At 38.6% G+C, this 11457-nt stretch overlaps 1 protein-coding gene across 8 annotated transcripts in view; it reads right to left on the reverse strand.

The window, feature by feature from the left end:
• Window positions 1-11401, reverse strand: part of ALS2 (alsin Rho guanine nucleotide exchange factor ALS2) — an 88652-nt gene extending 77251 nt beyond the window's left edge. For 3 of the 8 annotated variants that reach the window (XM_036857360.1, XM_036857366.1, XM_036857361.1), the window contains exon 1: window positions 10903-11358. The gene's annotated coding sequence lies outside the window, so the exon portion shown is untranslated. Of the gene's footprint in view, window positions 1-10902 lie in introns of all 8 variants that reach the window. The other 5 variants (XR_005020558.1, XM_036857367.1, XM_036857362.1 and 2 more) reach the window with 5 other exon arrangements.
• Between the last annotated feature and the right edge of the window lie 56 nt (window positions 11402-11457).

Raw genomic sequence — 11457 nt, forward strand, 5'->3', positions numbered from 1 at the left:
ATAAGACATTAATGAAGGAAATTAAAGATGATACCAACAGATGGAGAGATATACCATGTTCTTGGATTGGAAGAATCAATATTGTGAAAATGACTATACTACCCAAAGCAATCTACAAATTCAATGCAATCCCTATCAAATTACCAATGGCATTTTTTACAGAACTAGAACAAATTATCTCAAAATTTGTATGGAGACACAAAAGACCCCGAATAGCCAAAGCAGTCTTGAGGGGAAAAAAAGGAGCTGGAGGAATCAGACTCCCTGACTTCAGACTATACTACAAAGCTACAGTAATCAAGACAATATGGTACTGGCACAAAAACAGACACATAGATCAATGGAACAAGATAGAAAGCCCAGAGATAAACCCACGCACCTATGGTCAACTAATCTATGACAAAGGAGGCAAGGATATACAAAGGAGAAAAGACAGTCTCTTCAATAAGTGGTGCTGAGAAAACTGGACAGCTACATGTAAAAGAATGAAATTAGAACACTCCCTAACACCATACACAAAAATAAACTCAAAATGGATTCGAGACCTAAATATAAGACCGGACACTATAAAACTCTTAGAGGAAAACATAGGAAGAACACTCTTTGACATAAATCATAGCAAGATCTTTTTTGATACACCTCTTAGAATAATGGAAAGAAAAACAAAAATAAACAAATGGGACCTAATGAAACTTCAAAGCTTTTGCACAGCAAAGGAAACCATAAACAAGACGAAAAGACAACCCTCAGAATGGGAGAAAATATTTGCAAATGAATCAACTGACAAAGGATTAATCTCCAAAATATAAAAACAGCTCATGCAGCTCAATATTAAAGAAACAAACAACCCAATCCAAAAATGGGCAGAAGACCTAAATAGACATTTCTCCAAAGAAGACATACAGATGGCCAAGAAGCACATGAAAAGCTGCTCGACATCACTAATTATTAGAGAAATGTAAATCAAAACTACAATGAGGTATCACCTCACACCAGTTAGAATGGGCATCATCAGAAAATCTACAAACAACAAATGCTGGAGGGGGTGTGGAGAAAAGGGAACCCTCTTGCACTGTTGGTGGGAATGTAAATTGATATAGCCAATATGGAGAACAGTATGGAGGTTCCTTAGAAAACTAAAAGTAGAATTACCATACAACCCAGCAATCCCACTACTGGGCATATACCCAGAGAAAACCATAATTCAAAAAGGCACATGCATCCCAATGTTCATTGCAGCACTATTTACAATAGCCAGGTCATGGAAGCAACCTAAATGCCCATCGACAGATGAATGGATAAAGAAGATATGGTACATATATACAATGGAATATTACTCCGCCATAAAAAGGAACGAAATTGGGTCATTTGTTGAGACGTGGATGGATCTAGAGACTGTCATACAGAGTGAAGTTAAGTCAGAAAGAGAAAAACAAATATCGTATGTTAACGCACATATATGGAACCCAGAAAAATGGTACAGATGAACTGGTTTGCAGGGCAGAAATAGAGACACAGATGTAGAGAAACAAACGTATGGACTCCAAGGGGGGAAGTGTCAGGGGGGTGGTGGTGGTGGTGTGATGAATTGGGAGATCGGGATTGACATGTATACACTGATGTGTATAAAACTGACGAGTAATAACAACCTGCTGTATAAAATAAATAAATAAATAAAGTGGAAGAGAGAGGCAGAGGAGAGCTCGAGAAAGAGAGGTGATGATAACAAGCCGTGTCAGAGAGCTCCTAAATTGCTGGCTTTGAAGATGGGAGGGGGCAGCCATAAGCCAAAGAATGTAGGTGGCCTCTAGAAGCTGGAAGAGGCAAGGAAACAAATTCTCTCCTAGAGCCTCCAGAAAAAAACACAGCCCTGCTGACACCTTGATTTTAACCCACCGAGACTTGTGTCCGAGTTTTAACCTAAAGAACTCTAAGATAATAAATTCGTGTTATTTCAGGCACTGAGTTTGCAGCAATGCTACAAGCAGCAACAGAAAGCTAGTACACTATTTCACACACATCTTTCTTTATCGATATTTATAGGTCGAATTTTGTTTTAATGGTGTTTAATATACTTGACTTCTCCTAAGAAGACACGTGTGCCTGAAATTCAGATACGGCAATGAGAAAAAAAAAGGAAATGACTGCTAAGGAAACATAACTAAAAAGGAATATTGCACCTAAATGTGGGAAGCTTATATTACAAAGTTTTACCTCACATACTTAAAATATGCAGCATTTACCGAATCCAGTTAATCTAACATTCTTCCTCAATTATGTATCCAAACAGAAAAAGTAAACCAAAAAATTTGTTTTCCTAGTATTTTTATAATCCCCTCTCTGAGAAATCTATAAGACTTGCCTCAACCATTCAAAAAGCATTTAAACTTGCTTATGTTCTTTCACTGCTAACAGTTTTAACTGTTATAAAATTGCCTAATCATGGGGCTTCCTCTGGGGATATTTCTCCCCAGATGAGCTTTGGGGGTCAGGATCCCTGTACTCTGCTTCTTTTCTTCTGTTATAGGAACTTTCCCTCATAGCCTTTATTACATTAACTAGCTCTGATACAGAAGCTGTGTGATATTTACAGAGTCAGAAAATGTGGGGTCCTCTTTTACTGCACATGGCCTTTCCAGAGATCAATAGCATCCGTAAAAGGAGCAAACTAGACTGTAGCATCCCCTCCAACTATTAAGTACTATGAGCCACAGAGCAAAGATGCATTTATTTTAAAGTATACCACTCTACGCTTCAAATTATCTCCTTCACAGTGAAATGTAATTAAACTCTCAGATGACCCTTTAAAACAAAAAGCTTGGTTCTTAATGAGTTGATTCCACTTTTAGATCCCGGTGGATACACACCCTCCTGCTACATTTAACAGAGAAATAAGCTATCTTGTACATGCGGAGAATATGGTTTTAATTCCATGATCTGGGAGTGCCCTAAAAAAAAAAATCTGGTCTAGATGTTCTAATTATTGCTAGAAAGAAAAGCTACTACTATGGGTCCATGATACTGTAACCAGAAATCTAAACTCCAAAAAAACTCTGAAAACTAGAAGTTTTTTCATTTAAGTCTTTTGGTGGCAAAATCTAATCTGACCTGAACTCATCCAAGAGCAAAACCAACATGAACTAATGTGATGCTATTTAGTTTTTACCCCTTTAGTGTACATCTTCATATATTTTGTCATAGAAATATTAATATGATTGTAGGGTGGTACCAAAGGTCCCACGAGAAGTGTTATATAATATATGGTTTATGCACCTTATTCCAAAGATCAGAAAAACTCTGAATTCCAAAACATGCCTTGCCCCAAGGGTTTCAAGTAAGGGACTGAGAACCTGTATTCTAAAACAACTATCATTTTCGGTAGGGGTCCTCAACTTTTTAATGGCAGTGATTTACATCACTTGTTTTAAAAGTTTTAAGTCCATTTTATAGTGAACATACTCACACAGAGTGCCCAAATGAATTCTGTAAGAAATATCCTCCCTGCAAATACTCACTTGGCTCATCTTAGTGGAGGAAGGAAGCCTGGGCTCTTTAATTTCATACAAGACTACCAATTTGGTGGAAAGATGTAAATAATGAGAGAGGTGCTGTGTCCTAGAACAACTAGGACTTAGTGATGTATTAGACATAAGTGGGGGGTAAAGGAGAAGGAGGTATCGAAAATGACCTCTAATTTCTCCCTTGAACAACTGTGTAGTGGTACCATTTACTGAAATGAGGAAGAGTGAGACGGTAGGATTCTGAAGTGGAAGGTAAGATTCTCGTAAGACAAGATTTTTTTTATAAGTTCAAGATGCCTGTGAGAAATCCAAGAATATATATCAAGTGAGCAGCTGAATATGTGAGTATGGAGTTCAGAAGAAAGGTCTCAACTATTGATATAAACTTGGGAAGGCATATGGATAATATCTGAAATCAAGGCAATGGATAGTATCACTGGAGTGTGTATTAAGAGAAAAGGGAGGCACAGAATCAAGCTGTTAAGTTACTTGGATAGGATGAGCAACAAGCAAAGACTGAGGTGAGAAGTGGCCTGAGAGGTAGAACAAACAAGAGTCTGATGTGGGCACACAAAGCAAAGCAGAGAGTGTTTCCAGCAGGAACAACTGGTCAACACGGCTGGGGTCTCAGCTGGGGACTGAAAACCAGATTGCAGCAGGCTGACTATAAATGGCAGGTGAGGACATGAAAATAAAGTTGGTGTAAATAATTCTTTTAAAAAATATTGAAATGGCAAACAGAAATGGAGAAGTAGCTGGAGAGAAACATGAAGATCAAGGGTGTAATTTGGGGGGATGGGGGAAGATGACAGATAGCTGAACATGTTTGTAGGACAATGACATTGATCCTAGATGCAAGGGAGACAAGGACAGAGGGCAGAACCAAAATCCTGGACAAAAGTGGAAGAGGATAGCGTCCGGAACACGCATGCAGTGGGACTGGTCTTTCACAAGAGGAAGGGTCTACATTTTAAAAAGAAACAGAACAACAGGTACAGATACAGGCAGGATTATAGATTTTGTGGTGGGAGGATAAGAGTCCCACATGATGGCACCTGTAAGTGACTAGGACTTCACAGTATGTGTGCTATGTTTTCTAATCTCACACCTGGTTCCATTCATTCTGTCTCTTTATTTTATTTTGCCACATTTACACATTTCTGTAAACTGCCTTTTAGGAACAAGGCAGAATATAAATAAAAATTTTAAAATATGGAACAGAAATGTGTTAATGGACTATTATCCCAAATGCAAAAAGAAAATCAAATCATGTAGGATTCTATGTATTCACATCTAGTAAACTTTATTCTCCGGACAAAGTCCTTTTGCCTTAATAATTTAGTAAAAGTTAGTATATTAACTTTAATTAAATTTCAACAACTAAAACCACATGTAGTTTTCTTACCTACTATACTCCAGGTATGGAACTAATATAAAACTTCCACGGAAGCCAAAAACATCTTATACTCTATTATATCCCAGCTGCTTAATATAGTCCTGACATACAACAAGTACTCAATAAATACCTGTAGACAGACTAGGCCTATATAAGCCAACAAGTTCCTACCCTTAAGGAGTTTATATACGAGTATGTTCTATCTTTCTGACTAGAATGATGGCTCTAAGTAGACAGTGCCCTCAAGGCATAAGAAAGCTAACTTAACACTAGCAAAGCTGGGCCCTTCTAGTCTTAGTCTCCTGTCTCATTTATTGATTTAAAATAAGTGTATTGATTAAAATAGTGAAATAATAGCAATAATTATAGTTACAAGAGTAATGATATTACTGTTTAGAATGACAAGACATTAAGATAGGAAGACAATAAAAATAATAATAAAGGAGCAAACTGTATCATAATGCCTTGAAAAGAATTTGGACATAGAGTGAATCTGACATAAAATTACTACAGATTTCATGCAGTCATTTACACTTTCTCTTTAAAGTTTGAGTTACTTGTGTTTTATTACAATGTAGTAAACCAGGGGCTTCCCTGGTGGCGCAGTGGTTGAGAATCTGCCTGCCAATGCAGGGGACACGGGTTCGAGCCCTGGTCTGGGAAGATCCCACATGCCATGGAGCAACTGGGCCCGTGAGCCACAACTACTGAGCCTGCGCGTCTGGAGCCTGTGCTCCGCAACAAGAGAGGCCGCGACAGTGAGAGGCCCGCTCACCGCGATGAAGAGTGGCCCCCGCTTGCCGCAACTAGAGAAAGCCCTCGCACAGAAACGAAGACCGAACACAGCCAAAAATAAATAAATAAATAAATAAACAATGTAGTAAACCAGAGTTTATGCTGTGAATGCAGTAAACAATCATTGAAGACCCTATGGAATTTTATACATGGTAAATGCTTAATAAATATTTGCTTTAAGAGGCTCAGTCTATGTTTACACATGGATTAAGGCAACTTTTGACTCAAACACCTGATTAACAACTAATCTGTACACCAACAACTGCTACTTCCTGGATATCCTGCCACTCTAGCCTTTACCCACCACCACCGAAGGGTGAGGAACACTCACCTTGCACCTAAGGCTTGACAAACAAACCACCTTCAAAGGTGGAGGCCACTTCAAATCCATCCCTCTCAGACTGAAATACTGCACCGGAGGCACTGCCTAATACCACTATGGGAGCTGACCAACCCCTTAAATCCTGACCCAGAGTTCAGGAGTTCAGTAAATTAATGCATTAAATAAAGTCAGTAGGCTGGCCTAGAGAGTGCTTATTATTTATAATGTTGTTACTAATGGGATAATGCACTTAAGTCATTGATTCAAAATATATTATAAACTCCTGGAGGTCAGAAACCATGACTTATTCATCGGTACATTCTTGTACCCATGGTAACCACTAGGTATAAGCTGGCTGCGCATAAGTGAGTCCTCAGTGGAAGACAACCCTCGATCTTAAGTTCCAGTCCACGGACTTCCAAATGATTAGAAGGTTTCCATGCCTGTTATAAAAGTCAATGTCTGACATGAAAGGAAAGTATCTTCTCATAATAGAAACTCTCATACATAATTTGCTAATGGTACTTCCTAACAAGGAAGATACTTTTATTTCATGTCACTTCACAGATGTTAGACAACCTAGGAAAGAACAGTCCCTTTCTCCTTAGTACAAGGAGACTGTTTCTGGGCAATCAGGGACACTAAGCCTTCATAGTCTCTTTCTCTTTTTACTTATTTTTATTTTTTTTATGGCCTGCTAATTTCACCTTGAAACCTACTAAAACGACACTCTTCTGATTGTTGAGAATCTTCTAAAATGGATATTACTCATGGGAGAGGGGGATAAACATGGTAAAATAAACACCCAGCAAATACCCATTTAGCTCCTTTTTGCACCCACTGCCTATCTCTTTAAAATGCATTTTCTGTAAATACTAAATTCCCATGAAACATTCTGATAAATATTATAATACGAGCAACTGAATTTCAAATTCCCAGGTACTGCAACCATTTATGCCTATTATTACTTGATAGCATATAATTTCTGATATAAATTATTCCTTTAATATTTTGCTACTATTCTTGTACTAAAATGGCCACTTTTTTTAAAAAGGCAATATTACAGAAATACAGTTCAAAGTATGTTGGCTTATTTTACCAATCAATAATATCCAGTGCTTAAGGTCAACAAGGGGCCACATAACCAAACAGGGAGTACACATGTCAAAATATACTGCTCTGGAGATATAAGCTTCACTTTGATTATTTTGAAAGTGCTAATAACAGGTATTCTTGATTAGGAATGAAAATATGGTTTTTAAATGTGTGAGTCATATTAGAGATCAGCTATTAAATTCACTATTTGTTATTCAACCATTTAACGCATTGTCGTCATGTTTACTTATCAATACCTGTAGAAAGAGCATTATTTTGTTTGAGCAATAACTAGGACACTTGCATTCACAGTATAAAACTCAGGTTTACTACACTGTAATAAAATTTAACCAATGAAAACTTTTAAAAAGTGTTAATGACTACATGATATCTGCAGTAATTTTGGGTTTTTTTAAATATTTAAATATTTATTTATTTATTTGGCTGCACTGGGTCTTAGTTGCGGCGTGCGGGATCTAGTTTTCTGACCAGAGATCGAACCCGGGCCCCCTGCATTGGGAGTGCGGAGTCTTAACGCTGGACCACCAGGGAAGTCCCTCTGCAGTAATTTTGTATGTGAGTCACTCTGTCAAATTCCTTGCAGGGCTTTATGATACAATGCACTCCCCTATACTTTGAGAGTTCATGATCAGTACATGCCTGCACTTCTCAAGAGTCTCTAGAATTTAAATTCCCCTGCAGCCTTTCAAGAAGGATCATTCCTCATATCCTAAGGCAAGCATCTTCCCAGGAGCACAAGTCAAACGAAAAGTCTGTCTCCTCTCTTTAGAAAAGCTTTACATAGTGGAGCTGCACTGGCACATTCTTTTCACTGCGGGGAGAGAAGCTACAAAGTAAAAAAAGAAAGCATATCGGGAGAGAGCCCCGATTATATATAAAAATTCTAAGGTGCTAGTTTCACAAACTATCTTAACCATTCACAAATCTGTAAAAAAATTAATAGTAATAATGTACAAATCCATGTACCCATCATTGAGTTTTAACAAATATTAACATATTTTCATATTTGCTTAAGCTCCCTTTAAAATAGAAGAAAAAGTTATACATAGATTTGAAGGAGCTCTACCCAAACCTTCCTTCTCCAGAGTTACCCACTATTCCTAAAGTTAATGTGTCTTATTTCCATGTACATTCTTATACTTTTATGTACTCTCACTAGATACATACATATCAATAAACAGTAATATGCTATATTGTTTCAAAACTCTCCATAAATGCATAATACAGTAATCATATATCCTTTGGCAACTTGCTTTTTTTACTCAATATTATGTACTTGAAATGTATCCATGTTATAAACAAAGATCTAGTTTATTCATTTTTACCAAGGGATAGTATTCCATTGCATGAATAAACCATAGTTTATCCATTTCCTTACTAAAGTACAGCTGGATTGTTCTACTTTATCACTATTTTAAGAGCTGCTATAATCATCTTTGTTAGATGTTTGCTTGGGCAATTGCCCCAATTTTAGTTAAGAATTCGGCTCAACAAAAATTTAGGTTGCAGAAGAAAAGAACCCTTAGAATGAAAGTAAATTCACCCAGATCCCACTGACCCAGTCTTTTTTTCATAGGAGTTGAGAAAATACATTTTTCTTCAAAACCAAACTCTATGAACTGTACAATAAAAGAGTAAGTCTACAAGAGCCCCCAAAAGTACGCTATACATCTCTGACTTGAATATTTCTGCTCTATTCACGTGGATCAATTAATTCACCTACTTCACCAATTGTTCAGCTCTTTTGTCACTTGTGTGATGCTGGCAAACATCAAGACAGAATGTAAAGACGGCACCATTACATCTATAGACGAGCGGGAAATGGGGATAGGAAAATAAACGTAATGCTAAAAAGGACCATGTCATAATTGGTTGCTCTTTTATTTGTGGTTACCACGAATTTCTTAAGGACTGATATCCTTAAGAAATCTACTTTCTTATAACTGATGACTGAATTAATTGGTCATTAATGAAAAGTTAAAAGAAAAAAAAAGTTTAAAAAAAACTCTACCAGAAATATCTATATCCCTAATACAGTTAGAGTATGCGGTAGGTTTAATTCCACAAGGTTATTAAAATCCTCACAGCATTCCTCTGAGTGTCGGAGAAAAGGGCTCAACCTCACACTACATCAAAGCAAGCCTTCTTTTACACCAGCTCAAAAATCACCACTCTCTACCTTCCTTCCTAGTTTTTCAACTCATACCTTACCTAGTCTCATATTAATAAAGAATTATAAAAGGTTTTTACAAGTCAGTCATATTCTTTGGAAATACCTTTAGAATGGACCCAGCGATACTGCATTTAACCCATGTTTTTCATGAAAATGTGTAAGATTGATAGTACTTTTCCCATCTAATCATATGAAAACTAAAATCAGTTCTCAGTGAGGTTGTTACCATACCTTTTGCTTCTTTGACAGTCAAAATGCCCAAAGTAAGTCAATGACAACCTAAATTCTGAAAGGCTGAAATTTGGAGAAAAGGGATTCCAGTTCACATTGTATAAATCAACTTAAAAAATAAGGGGCTCACATAATGCCACTCAAATCCCCCCCCCAAATTACATGTTTGGTTCTTTATGTTCTGCATCATCTTTTCAAATTTTAATATTGTGAAACAGCTTTTAACATTTCTTGCTATAGCTATGAATCTTAAGTCTGCCAATACTAGTCATAGTTTGGAAACTCAGTAATAAATTTAAACTAGGTATAGATTCCATCAGCATTTTCCACATTAAAAGGTTCTAATGGAACACCAAAGTTACTACAGACCAACATGAAATCATATTTTCTCTAAATATACCCCTATATCATAAAACTATCTGGAAACTATCCCTTGATTTTAAAAAGTAAACTATAGTTCTTTTCTAAAAAAATATTCAGTTCTCTTTCACATCATTTAGAAAACAGTGAGTCAGTGGATCATGATGTAGTGGAAAAGGAAATGACTTATAAAAATGGCTAATATGTATTGAATATCTACATACAGTGCCGAGCACTGTAAAAAAAAAATATGATACATGAACCATTACATGTAAAGGTACCATTATGAGAAAGGTACTTTTATACCCGATTCAGAGATAAGGAAATGGAGGCAGATACATAACTTGCCCAAACTCAAAGATGTAAGTGTATGTGACTCCAGTTATGCTCAGGTCTAAAGCACTTCACCACTATGCTTGTATTATCAACATTAAAATACTGTAATCTACTGCAAAAGCAAATTTTTCACTCCTTAAATTCTTAATTTTATTCTTTACAGCCTTTTAAAGAACATTTACAGCCACCAACAAATCCAAAAGGCAACAGACTAAGTATCTGCGTTTGTGTCCAACAGTGATTTCCTTTTCCATTCTAAACCAAAAAGAGAATACTGTACTTGGATAAGCCACTTCAGCCCGTGTGCTTTTCCTCTTCCCTCATCAACAAAGACCTAAGCAGTACAACACTTCGGCGAACCTACACTTGTCTGTCTCCAAAGTAGTCCTATTACACAGAGGACCAACCCCACCGCCAGGACCATTTCCTTACGACAGCCCCTATGTTATTCTGTTCCTATCGTCACTTCTCAAAAGAACTTAACCAACCTCTGCTGGATAACTTGACACGACAAAGGACTAAGGCTAAACTACTAATGCTTAATATCAAAGTCATTTTCTTTTTCCACAACCGCCTTTTCAAGCCAGCAAAACCCTCGGTTCACTCTCCACCGCGATCTGCATCTAGGAACAAACCCACCTGGGACACTCACCAAGGTTCGCCTCCAGGGACCCCGCTTTATCTGGTCGGCGCCTAGAGTGGGCATTCAATAAATCCTCCCGAATGAATGGGTGGAAGGCAGCGTAGGGGGAGGCGGGAAGGGGGGCGCGAAGAAATTTCACGACCCTGAGATCTCTGCAGTGGCGCCCGGTCTGGGGAGGAGGAACCGGGGCGACTGGGAGAACCTGGAGCCGTTGGGTGCTCCTCGACAGGCAGGTCTGTTGGTCGGACGCTGACTTGGGAAGACGCGGGCGCCGTCTCCGTGGGTCTCCGCAGCGCGCTCCCGGGCCTCGGCCTGCGCCTCCGCCTTTCTCCCGGACCCCGGCCTCCCGCACGCTGGAGGCCCCGGCCGATCAGCCCTCCGAAGCCACGGGCCAACCCAGGACCCGCGCTCGCTCACCTGCCGCTCCCCCTGCAACACCCCGGTCTGCATCCGGCGCGAGCCTGGCAGTCCCGCGGGCCCGTGAGATCAGCTGATTCACGGGGGGCGGGGCTTCTGGGCAGGGGCTGGGCGGCGAGCGAGTGTGAAGGCCGGAGATCACTCCCG

The sequence above is a fragment of the Balaenoptera musculus genome, chromosome 7, assembly GCF_009873245.2.
Source record: "Balaenoptera musculus isolate JJ_BM4_2016_0621 chromosome 7, mBalMus1.pri.v3, whole genome shotgun sequence".
In the NCBI taxonomy this organism is placed as follows: domain Eukaryota; kingdom Metazoa; phylum Chordata; class Mammalia; order Artiodactyla; family Balaenopteridae; genus Balaenoptera; species Balaenoptera musculus.